This window comes from Lolium rigidum, chromosome 3 (genome assembly GCF_022539505.1).
Source record: "Lolium rigidum isolate FL_2022 chromosome 3, APGP_CSIRO_Lrig_0.1, whole genome shotgun sequence".
Classification (NCBI taxonomy): domain Eukaryota; kingdom Viridiplantae; phylum Streptophyta; class Magnoliopsida; order Poales; family Poaceae; genus Lolium; species Lolium rigidum.
The window spans coordinates 401,220,861-401,240,022 of record NC_061510.1 but is presented as its reverse complement, the minus strand read 5'-3'; positions in this window follow the sequence as shown (position 1 = coordinate 401,240,022).

Below are 19,162 nucleotides of genomic sequence, written 5' to 3'. Positions count from 1 at the left end.
CAGTTCTCAACTGACTGAATTTTTGTGGCATCAGTCGCAACACCTGCAGCTGAGATCACATGCCCTAGATAATTGATTTTCTCCTGGGCAAAAGCACATTTGGACAGTTTAACTTGCCACTGTTCCTTTTGCAGAATCCCCAAAACAGTTGCCAAGTGCTGTAGATGATCGTCATAAGTTTGACTGTAGATCAAGATATCATCAAAGAAAACCAAAGCAAACTTGCGCAAAACCGGGGCCAAGGTGGCGTTCATGGCCTGCTGAAATGTAGTAGGGGCTCCTGTTAGTCCAAATGCCATCACCCTGAATTCATAGTGGCCATTATGAGTTTGAAACGCTGTCTTTGCTTCCTCGCCCGGGGCCAGACGTATCTGGTGATACCCTGCCTTCAAATCAAGCATGGAAAACCACTTGGAACCGGCCAATTCATCGAGCAGTTCATCGATGATGGGGAGAGGATACTTGCCTTTCACTGTTAAAGCGTTCAAGTGCTTTTAATCGACGACTAAGCGCCAGGTTTTGTCCCCTTTTTTGACTAGAAGTACTGGAGAACCAAATGGACTGTTGCTCAGCTGAATGACACCCTGGTCCAGCAATTCTTGGACTTCTTTTTCTATTTCTGTCTTTAGTTCTGGCACTACATGATAAGGCCTCATGGATACAGGACGGGCACCAGGTACTAGAGGTATGTGGTGGTCATATTTGCGCCGTGGCGGTAATCCAGTATGAGAAGCAAAAACAGAAGCAAATGTGTCCAATATAGCTTGCACTGGCTGGGGAATAGGAATAGGTACTGGTGTTTCAGCATCACTCATCAGATTTAACCCTACTAATGCATTGATACAAAACTGTGACCCTTCGCCCTGTAACACCACTAACTGTCCATCCTTAGGCACTGCAATCCACCCTTGTTCCCAGTGTGTGATCATAGGACTATATTTTCCTAACCAGTCCAAGCCTATAATGCCATCATAACTGCCCAATTCAAGTACCTTGAAATCATCACAGAATTCTTTTCCCTCAACTGTCCAAGATAACTGAGGAAAATATTCAGCACAAGACAAGATAGCACCACCAGCCACCTTGACATTGACACTATCAGGCAATGGTGCTCCTCCCTTGAGCATCTGCGCTTTGTGACTGTCAATGAAACATGAAGATCTCCCCGAATCTACCAAGAACAACATATCCATGTTTTGAATTTGTACCTTCAGCAACATGGTCTTAGGAACCGAGATTGCTGTATTCAAAGCAGCAGTTGACAGCAACATCAGGTGAGGGTCGCGTTGTCGAGGGTACTCCTCGCCAATGCCCTCCGATAGGGGCTTAGGGTTGATGGAATCCTGTAGGCTGACACGAGACATCGGTTCACAGACAAGCGGGGAGAGCGATTTACCCAGGTTCGGGGCCCTCGATGAGGTAAAACCCTTACGTCCTGCCTGTCTGTCCTTTGATTATGAAAACAATGGGTTACAATGGGGTGCCGAATGGTTCGGCTGAGATCTAGTCGAGATTGCTATTGCTAGGGTTACCTAGCTCTAAGCTTTTCCTAGCTAAGATTGCTAAGATTGATTGTGTCCCTCGGCAGCCCCTCTCCTGGCCTTTATATAGGAGGTCGGGTCTCAAGGGGTCTAACCGAACACGACTAGATTTACGATAGTTTAGATCCAATCTTTCCTTGTTTGTTCGCTTCCTCGTCTTGCACATCAAGGAATCTTCTAGGGCGCCGACCTAGAGGCCCACCACGCCTTCAGGTATCTTCATGGGCCTCCAATTAGACAATATCGGATAGGGCAACGCTGGTTACTCGAAGGGTAATGCCCACGTCAGTAGCCCCCGAGTGTCTAGCCGAAGATAATTCGGGTAGAGACTTAATGCATGTCTTCTCTTGATATTCTTCTCCTTAATTGTCCTTGTTCATCTTGAATCTGCTTCACCTTCTTTTATCGGGTGCGCGTCAGCGCTCCCGATGGGAGTAGCCCCCGAGTCTAGGTACGGATGCTTGCAATCCGTGCGTAGACTCAAGTTGTTCTACTCGAATACATTCCTCTGCCGAATTTTTCGCAGGTCTTCATAGGTCATCCGATATATTTTCTTTACGCAAAGGATAATGAGTAACGTGCCCAACTTTTGTTGGTTAACTGCCGATGGCAAAACAACGTTACCCTACACAGAATCAAGTCCCCGGGCATGATCCTGGAGTGTAAAAAACTTTTAACGGGTGTGCACCACGTCCTCCCGATGGGAGTATTTATCGAGTCTAAGTACATACTCAAACCTTCTTCCTTTGACTGCTTATTCTGTCGAGCCTTCTTTTATCGGGTGCGCGTCAGCGCTCCCGATGGGAGTAGCCCCCGAGTCTAGGTTCGGATGCTTGCAATCCATGCGTAAATTCAAGTCCTTCATCCGATAACTTTTCATGTTTCCTTCGAATGCCTCTAGTTTATTTATGACGTCATTGTTAACGTGTAACTGCTGCGGGCTGATTTGACGGGTCCTGACCTGATGGGCTTGCCCTAGCTCTGTGCAATCAGTTTTTTAGGGCTTGACCACTATACGCGTAACGATCGAGGTGGCTCCTCGATTTTCGCACAATCGTGGATGTAGTGGGCCGCCGGTTCTTCCCCTTCCTCAAGCGCCACGTGCTTACTTAACTCTTAACTTCTCCTCAAAAATCTCCAAAGGGCAAAAAATTTCCAATCTTCTCCACGGTTCCCGCAGTATCTCCTCATTCTCCCCCTTCTTCCTTCCTTCGCCATTGTCGCGCCGCCACCACAGTTTTTCCAATCTTCCTCAGATCCCACGATGGTGAAGAAGAAGAATCCTGCCGCCGCCGCTAGCTCCACCAGCGGAGGTGCCACCGCCAAGTCCTCCTCTTCTCTTCCGAAGGTGAGCGTTCCGAGCGCCCCTCCTCCAGCTCCGGCGCCGCCAGCGCCGTCGAGCTCAATGGTCAAACCTGGAGACTGGGTAGCATCAACCGTCACCAAGCGTGACGAGAAGAGGTCCCGAAGCCTAGGATTGATATCCTTCGATGCGGGAGATGTGATCCTTCCAGGTGCGATTTCTCGGCCTGATCCTCCTGCTGGATTTACTGTGATGTTCTTATCTTTCCTTCACCGAGGCCTTTCGCTCCCCGCTTATGGATTCCTCCTCCATCTCTTGCGGACGTACGAAATCCAATTATGGCAACTTACCCCCAACTCAATCCTCCATGTTGCTGTGTTCATCACCCTTTGCGAGGCGTTCTTGGGTATCGAACCCCATTTCGGGCTGTGGAAGAAGATCTTCTATGTGAAGAGATACAACAATAGTAATGGGTACTTTGTCACCGGAGGAGTAGGTTTTGTTGCTCGCTCAAAGGTCAATTACTTTAATTTCCCAATGAGAGAGTCCGTGCAAGGATGGAGGCTGAAATGGTTTTACGTCAAGGACTCCTCGTCACCCGAGTGTCGGCTGCCTTGCTATACCGATGTTTCTGAAGCCAAGCCCAAGAACTCTTGGAAGAATATTCTCTCAGCCGACGAAAGCTTTGGGCTTCTATTGAATCGAGAAATTGGATTGTACATCTTTCATCTTTTTGATTTTGATATCGATTTTGATACAGCAGGGCAACAAACTTCTTTCGGAATTGCTTATACCGAAATTCGCCTTGGTTTCACCTAATTTAGGTTGGCTCTTTTAACGAATTAATGAACGAAATAAACAAATATAAGGTCCTGAAAGATGGGTAAGTATAGGTATCCTGCTCCTAATGAATGATTTCTCGTTGTGGGTTGGCACCAAGGCTAGGGATAGACAATGAATGGTGGTATTAGCCAAGAGCATCCCGTTTTGAAATAGGTGTTTTTCCGCTGGATTTTCCGATAAGTAGGGCTTCAGCCGAAGAATTGTTTGCCAAATTCCTTCGCATCAAAGAGGCCGACGGCCAAACTATGATTGGTACAGAGGTGGCAGCAGTATTCCTGAAGCGTCGAGTCCAGCCAGTCATGGCCAGAGTTCACCCGATGTGGTTGTACTCAGGTCCAAAGGATGAAACCAGGATTAATGCTGCCGATTTATCAGAAAAGGAGCTGCTTGACGAAGTCCGTCGTCTTACTTCCTTTAACCAGGAAGATTCGATTCCGCTGATCTCTTCTTATGCTCCCCTTGACGTTGATCATCCACCATCAGGGGTATTTTTCTTTATTCACATTCCTACTATGCCTTTTTTCTTAGCTGACATAATTACCTATGTTCTTACTTGTCATTTTTCTTCGCCAGATCCCCATGGCTTCTGAAAATACACGTGATTCACCGGATGATATTTCTGAGGGGAGAGGCTCCTCAATGCCCGTAGATTTTCACACCACCGAGCAAACAGGTCCAGAGGATGAATATAATGGTCTGATGGATCTCGAAGTTGCCCACACTGACCTTCCCTCCTCAGCCGATAACACTTGTGTCGCAGATGTATCAGTGCGTAACGCCGATACTGATCGTGATACTTTTGTTGATGCAGCTGCGGAAGGGGCCAGAGCTTCTCCTGCGAAGAGATCAACCGGCGGCTTTGCCGATGAAGATGATCTCTTCGACATGTAAGTAGTTCTTTTCTAAAGTTATACTTTGCCTTTTTTTACTTTTCACACCCCTTTTATAATCATAGTCGACCATTCACCTTTGCAGCGACGAGGGATTTATCGAGCCTCCGCCTAAAAAGGCCAAATCTGATGCTGCCTCGCCGGTCGTGGCGGCTTCCGAAGCTTCAGCTCTTAAGGCTGCCCCCATGGCTCAAGCATCGACTGCCTCTCCCCTTTCCAAAGAGAAGGATGTTTCTCCAACTGCTGCCACTGCGGCTCCTTTTTCTGTAAGTCCTCTTCTGATTGCAATTCAGATATCTTGGAGCGTGCCTTGCTTAACTGTTTTTCTTTCTCTCTTAAGGACCTGCGAGGCGTTATCTCTTTCTTGGAGGTTTTCGCCTCCCGATTCACTTCTCTAGAAGCTGACAAGGCTCGGCTGCAAGAGGAAGTCGAATCCTCTTCCTCTAAATTGGATGGCGCAGTCAAGATAGCTGCTGCGGCTCGCCAAGAGATTGATTCTCTGAAGGAGGAACTAATCAGGCTAAAAGAGAAGCTAAAGGAGGAGGAAGCATCCAGGCTGGCGGCTGAAGCTCGAGCAGCCGAAAAGGATGAAGTCCTTCGCCAGTCTTCTTTGGCCTTGCTTGGTAATTTCTGTTATACTTCTGTCGAATGACGTACTTATGGATTCAAACTTTTTGTCAATGACTGAATTTTTTCCTTCCTCTCTACTGCAGAAGCAGCGAACATCCCTGTCGATGCCCTGGAAAGGGTTCCAAATAACTCCCCAGCAAATGTTGTATCAACGATCCTCGCTTCTCACCAGCTTACACAAGAGCTTCTTGTAAACGGGAAGGGTGCCTTGGCGCGGATGCACTCGATGATCTTCCCCAAGATCAAGCAAGAAAAGACCCTGGGACAGCTGATCGATACCTTCGCGGTTGACACCAAGGAGGTTATCGAGGTATTCAAGCGTACATCGCGCACTTTTGGTGCTGTCCTTGCCTTCCAACTTATGATGGGTTACGGCTTTAAGGGTGACATCGAGGAAATGACTAAGGGGCTTCCGAAAGAGCGAGACGGCCGGCAGCTTGTTGATTTGAGCACCTTTAAGGCATCTGCTCTTACTTGTGCCCGTCATCTCCTTGAACTGGTTTCATCAAGGAAGTCGTCGGCTGGACCCAGTTTATCAACTCAGACCCAACTCCCTTGATTCTTGTAACAAACTTGTGCCTTAAGCTGATGCGAAACATTGTTCTGCCGCAAAACTTGTGCTTGTAATAAACTCCGTGCTAGCAGTGTTGTTAGCACGCTTTTGTTATGATATCACTTTCTTGCACTTCTCCCGATGGGAGTTATTTTGGATGTTCGGCTGTACCGTATCCATCATCCCTTTATAACGGTATTTTCTGCAGGTCTTCCCAGTGCCCTCGTTTGTTGACGACTCATCGGGTGCTCTTCCTGAAAGTGATCGGATCCAGCGGATGAAGGACCGGGTCACGCAGATGGAAAAGGACTTACGCAGCACTTATGCCTTAGCTGCCATCGTCAATAAAAAGAGCGAGATTGCAGCTGACGTGGAGCGGTACATTCTTGGCGAGCTGCATAAGGCTACCGAAAGTTTAAACTGTAAGTTTCCTGATCCCTTTGCCTGTTTGCTAGCAACTTCTTGTCTAAGTCTTTATTGATTCTTTCGCCAGTCATAGCGTTGAACCATGTGGAAGAGAACAAGCGGATACACGAGCGAGTGCATGCTTTGACTCAGCTTTCCTCATCCGAAGAGATTTTCTTGCGGGAACACTCGAAGGCCTCAGCTGTCGTCAAATTTCAGGATCGAGTGCAATAGGTCCACCAGTTCTTCGACAAGTGCTACAAGGCTATGAGGGTAGTTTGGAAGACGATGTTTCCTTTGAATGCAGTTCCTCCTACTCTTTTGACTTTGATGTCTGAGTTTGGAAATGCCAAGAAGGTTCGGGAGCTAGTAAGATCTCAAGTTTTTGCAGGGGCCAAGTGTACGCTTGCCCTTGTGCTTGCTTGTTATCCTTCAGCTTGCTTGTTATCTATCGCCAATGCAACTGGTGATTTTGAAGAGCTGTACCCGAAGGTTTTAGCACCCGCCCATATAATTGTCGACAGGCTTGAGGAGGAGTCAAAGGTACCTGAGGAAAGGGAAACTCCGCAAGGGTGATGTGAAGGTGTAAAGTTACTTTTGTAAATATACTGGCTAGTCCATCCGAGTGTTAGGATTGTTAAGCCGAAACTTTTTGTCTGGTTGATACATGAATATGTACTTTTACCATGCCGTTGGCAAATTTTCAAAGGAGCAAAGCTTAATTGCCCGTTGGACGTATGTGTACTAGTTGGTCAGCAAATCATTATGAGTGATCAGCTCGTGTTGCAGGTTTTGCTAAACCTGTTGTATGCGCAACTTTGCTTTCAACCGATTGTAAATTTCGACAGTCATTCCCAAATATTTCAGGTGTAATGATTCTGCCGATGAGCCCGTTGCTCTCTGATATTTCCATAAGTGAAATATCGAGCGTGGGTTGTGTGCAAGTTTTCCAAACTCTTGCTTTGTACGGCACTCGTAGAGGCATCTGAAGCAGAGGGAAGGGTTAATGTCCTTATTCTTCTTTGCAGTGCTCGTAGAGGCTTTTGCCCTGGGCGCTATCTTCTGCCGCGTGTTACGTTATGCCGTTACTTGGCGGCAACACGGTCATAGATGCTTTAGATTACTGCAATACTTTAACAAGAATCGAAACTTAAGTGCTTATTGATAGGGTAAATACGAAACTAGAGGGCGAAAACAAGAGGCCCTGTGTAAAGTAAAGGTAGAAAATTTAAAAACTAAGGGAGTGTTTTATCAAGGAAGGGGTTCTTCTCTTCTTCAGGAGCATCTTACGATTTCTTCGTCATGCTGGTGGTTGCTGCAGCACTATTGATTTCGCCAGATGCCTGGGCAGCGATTGTTAGCATCTTGCCGCCTCCTATATCTTCTGCTTTGGCGTCTGCCGAAACTTTTTCTGCCGATGCTTTTGCTGCTGGGGCTTCAGGAGTTGGCTTCTTCTTGGTTTCCCTATCGAGTTTTTCCTCCTTGATTTCTTGTATCGTCAATTTGGGCAGGGGGTCGGCAGTCTCTCGCCGTGGCCCAAACTTTGCAACAATTCTTTGAAAGTCACGATCACAATTGTCCGAGCGCGAGAAGCTTCCGTAGACTGTGATGTTTGTCCCGTTGTTCCCTGGCATCTTCAGCTTGAGGTATGCATAGTGCGGCACAGCCATGAACTTGGCGTAAGCTGGTCTCCCGAGTATAGCGTGATACTGTGATTCCCAGTTCACGACTTCAAACTCGATCTTCTCCTTCCTGAAGTTGTCGGGTTTGCCGAAGACGACGTTCAGGTATGCTTTGCCAAGTGCGCTGGTGAAGTAGGGAGTATCCCATGGAAGCGGGTGTCTGAATCTTCCAACATTCTCATGGTGATCCCCATACTTTGAATTGTGTCAAGGAATATCAAGTTGAGTCCACTTCCTCCATCCATAAAGACTTTGCTCATCTTGAACCCTCCTATCTGTGCTTCGACCACTAGGGCGGCGTGCCCTGGTTTTGGTATAGTCATCGGGTGGTCCATTCGACTAAATGTGATCTCCTGAGACGACCACTCGACATATTCAGGAATGTTCGCCATAACACTTTCTGCCAGGTTGATTTCTCGGGTGAGCTTCTTCATCTCTCTCCTTGAAACACCTGTCCTGTGGATCATGCTCATTTGCCCACATGGTGGTGGAAACGCCTCATTGGGTTGATGAGGTTGAGCTTGCTGGACTTGATGTTGAGACGGGGGTGGCGGTGGTGGTGGCGGTAGCTGTTGCTGGTCTGCCTGCTGGATGAGTTTATGCATATCAAGGAACTGCCGACAGTCCCTGAGCAGGTGGCTAGACTTTACTTTGCCATCCTTGGAATCGGTATATGAATGCAGGTAGCAAGGGGCGTTGATCTGTTCAGCGTAAGGCAATTCAGGAGTTCTCTGTGGTCATGGTTTATAGTTGCCACGGTTCCCAGAGTTGTTCCGATTACCGTCATGTCAATCGTCTCGCCTGTCGTCGTACCGATCATCCTGCCGATCAGAGTAACCTGCGGCCACCAAGTTATTGTCATCGTAACTGCGGTTCTTCCTTCTCTTGTTCCGATCCCTTCGACCACCCGAATCATGCTTCGGCTGATCATCCTCTTCGTCGTCACTGCGCTGTCGCGGCTTTCGGACGTTGTCTTCACCATCGGCCCAGCTGTTGGCGATTTCCATTAACTTGGTTATGGTTTTCGGCTTCTTGCGCCCAAGTTCTTCTATGTAGCTTTCACGTCGGATGCCATCACTGAAAGCATCGATTGCTCTGTCGACAGATACGTCTTCCGCAGCATTCAGGAGTTTGGTGAACCTCCCGATATATGCGCGCATCGACTCCTTCTGCTTTTGCTGACAATGCTGTAACTCCTCGATCCCGACGGGCCTTTTGTAGGCTGCTTGAAAGTTAGCGACAAAAGCTTCTACTAGGTCATCCCATGACTTGATGGAACCCTTCGGCAGCCCTCTGAGCCAGGCTCGTGCTGAGTCCTTTAGGTAAAGCTGCAGGCATTGCATTGCTGCTATCTGATTCCCTTTGAAGAATTACTGTCTGCAGATAGTCCTCTATCCAGGATCTTGGCTCCTGCTGCCCATCATATTTGGTGGCGTCGGTAGGTGTAGGTTTGAACTTCTTGGGTGGCATCGCCTCCCGAATTTTGTAGCTCAAATAATCGGCTCCTCTAAGCTCGCCGTCGTTCTCCTGGGTCTCGTCCGAAGAATCACTGTCAAGTTCTTCTCTCATGGCGCGTCGCCGTCTTGCTTTGTCGATCCTGCTCTGTGTGATTTCGTCCCGAGCGTCTTTTGCGCGATGCTTTGACCCGCTGGCCTGCAGGGTCTTCTCTTTCGGTGGAACTAGATTATGTCCTAGTATCTCAAGACTTTCCAAAGCGCCACGGTGGGCCTGAGCCATGGATCCTTCGGGACGCTGGTTAATGAGGTATGCTGCGAGGTTGGCTGTTGCTCCCGCAACAGTTTTTGGCCGTGGCATGCCTGCGGTGTCCGTGGTTATAAAAGACTTGGTCAGGTTTGATGTTATCTCCCTTGCGTCATCTTCCGAAAGCCTGGACAGTCTCGATCGATGTTTGCCTCCTCCGTGGGTACTTCGAGAGGCACTCCCCTGCGAGCCCCTTCGTCGCTCGCTGGACCGGTCTGCCGCAGATAGGCGTTTCTCGAGGGTGGCTTGCTCCTTAGACAGGCGCTCCCGATTTTTCTCCAATATGGAGCGGTAAGCATTGAGTGTGCCAACCGTGGTTCCCGCCGAAAGCGATGTGTTGTTGAGTACAACTGCCTTGGCCGCCGCCCACTCCTCTTCTGTAATGGTGTGGTCGCTATTGTCATTGCTGGCGCTATTCTCAAAACTAGCCCGCCTGCTAGAACGGGGGGTGCGATCTCCGTCTCCCCTGTTAGCGACGTAAACCTTGAGGGGCGCCACTCTTCGGGTGTCTCCTCGGGCGACGCTGCCGATGCTGTCCTCTCCCGATGAATAGTAGGCATTGCAAATGAATGGCGTGTCGCTTGACCCTAGTCCATGCCTGGTGTCGCAGTTCATGCAGTAATACGAGGTCAGCTCCGAGGGCACGGGGTCATCAGATCCAACCGACATGGAAGATGCCGAACGAGGAGTCGATGGCGCGGACGGACTCGACGGGATTGTCAGGCCAGCTGAGAGGTCGGGTGTCGATGATGCGCTTGGACTCGTCAATCTGGAGATAGGGGATTCCAGCAACCGAAGAATTCCTTCTGAGTTGACGTTGTAGTGGACGCTCCCGAAGGCCATCTCCATGCTGCCTTGTAGACCAGACAAGGTCGAGCGAGATGATTCGCTGTGCGGGGTGAATTCGTAGGAGCCAAAACGGATCGGGCTTCCCAGATGAGGCGATGATGGTGCTAATGAAGCTGCTGATGACATGACGGGTTCAGCCGATGTCCGATCTTGTGCCGACAGTGGTTCCCACAGACGGCGCCAATTGTCGAGGGTACTCTCGCCAATGCCCTCCGATAGGGGCTTAGGGTTGATGGAATCCCGTAGGCCGACACGAGACATCGGTTCACGGACAAGCGGGGAGAGCGATTTACCCAGGTTCGGGGCCCTCGATGAGGTAAAACCCTTACGTCCCGCTCGTCTCGTCCTTTGATTATGAAAACAATGGGTTACAATGGGGTGCCGAATGGTTCGGCTGAGATCTAGTCGAGATTGCTATTGCTAGGGTTACCTAGCTCTAAGCTTTTCCTGGCTAAGATTGCTAAGATTGATTGTGTCCCTCGGCAGCCCCTCTCCTGGCCTTTATATAGGAGGTCGGGTCTCAAGGGGTCTAACCGAACACGACTAGATTTACAGTAGTTTAGATCCAATCTTTCCTTGTTTGTTCGCTTCCTCGTCTTGCACGTCAAGGAATCTTCTAGGGCGCCGACCTAGAGGCCCACCACGCCTTCAGGTATCTTCATGGGCCTCCAATTAGACAATACCGGATAGGGCAACGCTGGTTACTCGAAGGGTAATGCCCACGTCACGCGTTGCTGCACCTGCTGCTTCCCTTGATCCTCTTCTTCAGTTTCGTCAGACTCAAACGGTTGCATATAATCGACCATCTCCTGGACTATATGCAGGGGTACAGTATTCTTGCACTTGTGCTCACGATGATACTTGTCACCACAGGTAAAGCACAAATTCTTAGCTCTCCTGTATGCCCGAAGACTCTGCCACTTTTCTTCTGTTGTTGTTCTCTGTGACTCTGCTTGGCGTTTCTCCTCAACTCTCGGGGAAACCCATCTGGCAGGTGGTTGTGGAAGAGGAATGGGGTTTGCAAGGGCTGACGGCTGATAAGACTTCTTGATTGGGGGCAGTCTGGACGGCTCGGCAGTAACAGGACCACATTCCTCGCCCAACTCCTCATACAACAAGGCCAAGGAATAGGCAGTGTCTAAATCACGAGGTTGTTGTATTGCCACCAGAATGCGAACTCCAGGCTGCAGGCCATCAATGAATTTGGTGGTGTAATGTACCTGGTCAGGGTTTACCTCATACGCTGTGATCTGGTCCATCAATTCAGCAAAACGAGTGACATAATCTTCAACTGAAGATGTCTGAGAGATGTGGATCAATCGCCTGACCAGTACCGGGTGTTGATTTCTGCAGAAACGTGTCATAACTGCTGCAACGAGGTCAGACCAAGACGGTTGTGTAGGGATTCGTTGCATAGAAAACAAAAAATTTCCTACCGCAAGAACGCAATCCAAGCCAAGATGCAATCTAGAAGACGGGAGCAACGAGGGGATGATCGAGACTAACCCTTGAAGATTTCCAAAGCCTATAAGAGTAGGCTATTATTGCTGCGGTAGACGATCACTTGCCGCTTGCAAAAGTGCGTAGAAGATCTTGATCACGGTGCCACGATCGGGCAGCACCTCCGTACTCGGTCACACGTTCGGTGTTGATGAAGACGACGTCCTTCTCCCCGTTCCAGCGGGCAGCGGAAGTAGTAGCTCCTCCTTGAATCCGGCAGCACGATGGCATGGTGGCGGTGGCGGTGGAGATCTCCGGCGGAGCTTCGCTAAGCGTGCGGGAGAGGTGGAGGAGAGAGGGGGCGGCTAGGGTTTGGGAGAGGGGGTGGCCGGCCTCAAGGGGTGCGGCCAACTTGTGGCTCTATGGTGGCCAGCCCCCTCCCCTATGCCCCTCATTATATAGGTGGATCCCCAAGTGTTGGACTACAAGTCTTCGAATAAGACCCGAACCAAAAACCTTCCATGTGATAGGGAAACCTACCCAAGGTGGGAATCCCACTTGGGGTGGGATTCCCCCCTTCCATGTGGGGGGGTTGGCCGGCCCCCTTGGTGGAGACCAAGGTGGACTCCCCCCTCCTAGGGTTGGCCGGCCATGGGAGGTGGAGTCCCTCCGGGACTCCTCCTTCCTTAGTGATTTCTTCCGGACTTTTCTAGAACCTTCTAGAACCTTCCGTAGAAACTTCCGGATCATTTTAAATCTTATAAAATGACTTCCTATATATGAATCTTATTCTCCGGACCATTCCGGAACTCCTCGTGATGTCCGGGATCTCATCCGGGACTCCGAACAAATATTCGAACTCCATTCCATATTCAAGTTCTACCATTTCAACATTAAACCTTAAGTGTGTCACCCTACGGTTCGTGAACTATGCGGACATGGTTGAGTACTCTCTCCGACCAATAACCAATAGCGGGATCTGGAGATCCATAATGGCTCCCACATATTCAACGATAACTTTAGTGATCGAATGAACCATTCACATACGATACCAATTCCCTTTGTCACGCGATATTTTACTTGTCCGAGGTTTGATCATCGGTATCACTCTATACCTTGTTCAACCTAGTCTCCTGACAAGTACTCTTTACTCGTACCGTGGTATGTGGTCTCTTATGAACTTATTCATATGCTTGCAAGACATTAGACGACATTCCACCGAGAGGGCCCAGAGTATATCTATCCGTCATCGGGATGGACAAATCCCATCGTTGATCCATATGCCTCAACTCATACTTTCCGGATACTTAATCCCATCTTTATAACCACCCATTTACGCAGTGGCGTTTGATGTAATCAAAGTACCTTTCCGGTATAAGTGATTTATATGATCTCATGGTCATAAGGACTAGGTAACTATGTATCGAAAGCTTATAGCAAATAACTTAATGACGTGATCTTATTCTACGCTTAATTGGGTGTGTCCGTTACATCATTCATACAATGACATAACCTTGTTATTAATAACATCCAATGTTCATGATCATGAAACGATGATCATCTATTAATCAACAAGCTAGTTATACAAGAGGCTTACTAGGGACTCCTTGTTGTTCACATATCACACATGTATCAATGTTTCGGTTAATACAATTATAGCATGGTACGTAAACATTATCATAAACTCAAAGATATTATAATAACCATTTTATTATTGCCTCTTAGGCATATCTCCAACAGTCTCCCACTTGCACTAGAGTCAATAATCTAGTTTACATTTGTAAAGATATAACACCTTGGCTTTCCGGTGCTTTATCATGTTTTGCTCACGGGAGAGGTTTTAGTCAACGGATTTGACATGCTCAGAACCGTATGTATTTTGTAATTCATTTGCGTCTCAACGCATCACTCATTTCCAAATGAGTCGGCATTAAATATGTTTGGTCTTCTGGTGGAACCTTAATTCCGCGGTCTGAAATATGTCACTAATATTGTCACACACAATATAGCTTCAAAGTTCTGACTCTATCGGAACTATACCAAATTCTAAAAAACCTCTTGACTTAACATCCTTTGTCATTGTCAAAACAATGACATACTGTGCCTTCTTTTGTAGAATCCGTCACAATATTTAGAACTCTTCTAAATCTAGCATAGACAACTTCTAGCTCATTGTGCTACCTTTTAAACAACACTTAGTCTAATTTGAAATTGAAATTTTATTTTCATATGTGACAAAACAAATATCGGTGCAACACTTTACAGCGATTTGTTTGTCATTTCTTCATACAAAAACTATATATATATATTCTTGGTTCTTCTTAAGTACTCAAGAATATTCTTACTGTTTTTCAATGATCATCACATGAATCATTCTGGTATATGCTCCTAAATTTTTAGAGCACAAGATATCTGATTATGTACATATAATTCATGATCTAAAATCACTCATGTGTTTTTACTCATCGAGTGTCAGATACACTCAAGTCTTGTTAAACCTTCACATGACAAGAACATTTTCTTAATATTTCTATATTGAACTACTTCAATATCCATTCTATGTACTTTGACTTAAACTTATTATGTGTTTCAATCTATCTTCATAGATCTTGACACTAAATTTGTTTCAGTCCATATCCTTTCATTGAAGTTAATTTCTCAATGAAACCTTTTTAATCAAGTATATAATTACATCATTTATAACCAGCTATATGTCATCTACATAAAGTATTATAAATATGTATCAGCGCTCCCACTTAATTTCTTGCAAATGCAAGCCTCTTCATCATTTCTGATGAAATCAAAAACTCTTTGACTATTCCATCTGGTGAAGATTCCAACTCCGTGATACTCACTTCATCCAATTGAAGTTTGTATACCTATCTAGTATTCCACGGACCAGCAAAACTCTTGGTTGTATCTTGTATACACCTTTAATACATACTTCTGATAAGTAATGTATTTTGCCATCCTACTAGCGTATCTCATAAAAAAAATATGTAGTGATTACTAGAATAATCCACACAGACTATAAGCATTGCTACGGAAGATCTAATCTTATCGTAGTCAAATCTTGTCGTAAACAACTTTTCGACAAGTCAAGCTTCTTCAAAGATATTCCATCCAAGTCCATCAATTTTATAGATCCATTTACTTTCAAAAAGTATTCATCTATCTTGGATTTCATGGCGTATAGCCATATTAACGGAGTCAGGGCCCATCATAACTTCTTTGTTTGTAGTTGGTTTATCATTGTTCAAAATCAATCATTTGTCCACAAATCATTTATTTGATCACAAAGTAAACCATACCTACAAGGTTCAATATGTACTTCGATCTCCATGGCTAAAACACTTTGTAGTCATGGGAGCCATGATCGGCGTGGCCGCTTCCGGAACCAATTCCGATGCTGCGCTACTCTGATCATTATGCTCAGGTTCATAAACTTTATCAAGTTCTATTGTCCTCCCACTCAAAAATTTCGCTAGAAACAATTTCTTGGAAATAAGAAACATTGACATACACTTTTTGTCTTTGTCTCCATAGTGGGAAGAATTCCCAATCAATTCTCTGGGATAACCAACAAAGACATTCATCCGATTTTGGTTGTAAACTTATTTACTTATGCTATGCATACCAAAATTTAAGAAATGACTATTAGGGTTCATACCCATACCATAACTCGTATGGTGTCATTTCTACGGATCATGATGATGCTCTATTCAGTGTAAAAGCGGTAGTCACTAAAGTATAATCCACAAAAATATAATGGCGTCATAATATTTTATCTCATCATTAATCCAACAAGGTTTGGATACATCTCTCGGATACTATATCATCATTATGATACTCCAAGAAATGTGAGTAGTAGAACAATTTCATAACTCTCTTAGATGTTTGCTAAAACTCGTAATTCAAATATTTTCACCATGATCCAACCATAGATATTTGACTTTTCTATTACGATGATTTCCACTTTATGCTGAAATTTATTTGAATCCATTCAAATGTTTCAAACTTCTTCCTTATTGAATATATCCACATATATACTCAATTCATTGTTGAAAGTTTTCATGAAGTAGAAGAATCTCCCGCACACAACTATGCCCAATGAACCACATATATCATTATGTATGTTTTCACTAAGTTAGTTGCCCGTTCAACTCTTGGCCTATGAACGGTATTTCAGTCATTACTTTTTAGAAAAGATTTTGCAAGCGCCAAACGATTCAACAAATCAAATGACTCCAAAAATCCATTTGCATGGAGTTCCTTCATGCGTTCCTTTCTAATATGACATAAATGGCGGTTCCACAAATAAGTGGAATTCAAATCATTTGCCTTATGGCATTTTAGCGTCAGTATTATGTATGTGTGTTTCACCATTAAGATTTATAATAACTTATCCATCATACATGGAGTAATGTCATAATTTGAACAACTCATTGTTTTCATTTGACCAGAGCAAAATAACAATTATTAAGTTCTTTATTATAAATTCTAAGGGCTAGATAGAATGCTAACGATGAATATAATAACACTTTATTTTGTTCCAGACGTGCATTCCTATCATACTCCTTGTCAGTCACTTAGGCCATTGTATTCTTGTATTGCGTTGTTTTGTATGACACTTCATACCAACCAATATAGTACTAATACCCAAGAATTTCATAGTGTGACTTAACTAGGAATACAACCATAACATGTATATCATTTATATACACCTGAGCTAGACTTTCTAGTCTTTTCTTTTCTTTTTGCCAAAATATCTTTTGCAGTTTCTCTCTTAGCTTTCCTCATTATTCAGAAAAACACTTTAACATTATTAACTTCTAGGTTTGTTGGTCAAATACCAATAACCTTGAGGTTCTTACTTTAAGTTGATCATCATATGACAAGTGTTTCAGATTTCACTATTAGTAACTTTGTAATATGATGAACAATTTCACTCATAATTTTATCCATTGTATCATGATGACTTTCAGAGACCATGTCTGTACATGCCAGGCTCGTAAAGTTTTAACCTTGGTATTCGCATGTGCAAATCTGGCTTGCACCCGTTGTATGCACACGTAGAATCTATCACACCCGATCATCACGTGATGCTTCGAAACGACGAGTCTTAGTAACGGTGCATACTAAGGATGATAACTTCATGGATATGCGAATATTATTAGTGCCCCAATAGTTGGAGGATTGTGACGCCTGGCGTCTTCAACCTTCATACATTCCCATAAAACTTATGAGTTTATGTAGTCTCACCAAATTTATATTCTATCATCTTGCAATAAGGTCTTAGATATCACATATATCTCATACCTTGATTATTTCTGAAAACTAAATTTTTAGCTCCTTACTTTTTAAACAGATTTGAACTTCAAGTTTCACGGAGACAAGATAACTTTAGGTACTAATTGAAACCATAGCTCTTTGAATCAACAATGTGAGGTTTACTAAAAGTTTGCAATAGGACTTAATCAATTCTTGATTCTTTAACAATACGGTACCAATCCGTAAAGTTTCTTGTCAGATTTTAACAGTATTTCTATCTCAATAACAAGACTAGCGCATGGTAGAAAACGGATGCCAATACTACAAAATTAATTCAAAATACTACTTAGACTATGTTTTCGAGTAAGATCTAATCTACCTACGAACATGAACCACAACGGTGATACTAGTGTTGTCAATAGAAGAGTAAATTGAATCTTCACTATAGTAGGAGAGACAGACACCCGCAAAGCCTCTTATGCAATACAAGTTGCATGTCGAACGAGGAACAAGTCTCATGAACGCGGTCATGTAAAGTTAGTCCGAGCCGCTTCATCCCACTATGCCACAAAGATGCAAAGTACTCAAACCAAAGACAACAAGAGCATCAACGCCCACAAAACCATTGTGTTCTACTCGTACAACCATCTATGCATAGACACGGCTCTGATACCACTGTAGGGATTCATTGCATAGAAAACAAAAAATTTCCTACCGCAAGAACGCAATCCAAGCCAAGATGCAATCTAGAAGACAGGAGCAACGAGGGGATGATCGAGACTAACCCTTGAAGATTTCCAAAGCCTATAAGAGTAGGCTCTTATTGCTGCGGTAGACGATCACTTGCCGCTTGCAAAAGTGCGTAGAAGATCTTGATCACGGTGCCACGATCGGGCAGCACCTCCGTACTCGGTCACACGTTCGGTGTTGATGAAGACGACGTCCTTCTCCCCGTTCCAGCGGGCAGTAGAAGTAGTAGCTCCTCCTTGAATCCGGTAGCACGACGGCGTGGTGGCGGTGGCGGTGGAGATCTCCGGCGGAGCTTCGCTAAGCGTGCGGGAGAGGTGGAGGAGAGAGGGGGCGGCTAGGGTTTGGGAGAGGGGGTGGCCGGCCTCAAGGGGTGCGGCCAACTTGTGGCTCTATGGTGGCCAGCCCCCTCCCCTATGCCCCTCATTATATAGGTGGATCCCCAAGTGTTGGACTACAAGTCTTCGAATAAGACCCGAACCAAAAACCTTCCATGTGATAGGGAAACCTACCTAAGGTGGGAATCCCACTTGGGGTGGGATTCCCCCTTCCATGTGGGGTTGGCCGGCCCCCTTGGTGGAGACCAAGGTGGACTCCCCCTCCTAGGGTTGGCCGGCCATGGGAGGTGGAGTCCCTCCGGACTCCTCCTTCCTTAGTGATTTCTTCCGGACTTTTCTAGAACCTTCTAGAACCTTCCGTAGAAACTTCCGATCATTTTAAATCTTATAAAATGACTTCCTATATATGAATCTTATTCTCCGACCATTCCGGAACTCCTCGTGATGTCCGGATCTCATCCGGGACTCCGAACAAATATTCGAACTCCATTCCATATTCAAGTTCTACCATTTCAACATCAAACCTTAAGTGTGTCACCCTACGGTTCGTGAACTATGCGGACATGGTTGAGTACTCTCTCCGACCAATAACCAATAGCGGGATCTGGAGATCCATAATGGCTCCCACATATTCAACGATAACTTTAGTGATCGAATGAACCATTCACATACGATACCAATTCCCTTTGTCACGCGATATTTTACTTGTCCGAGGTTTGATCATCGGTATCACTCTATACCTTGTTCAACCTAGTCTCCTGACAAGTACTCTTTACTCGTACCGTGGTATGTGGTCTCTTATGAACTTATTCATATGCTTGCAAGACATTAGACGACATTCCACCGAGAGGGCCCAGAGTATATCTATCCGTCATCGGGATGGACAAATCCCACAGTTGATCCATATGC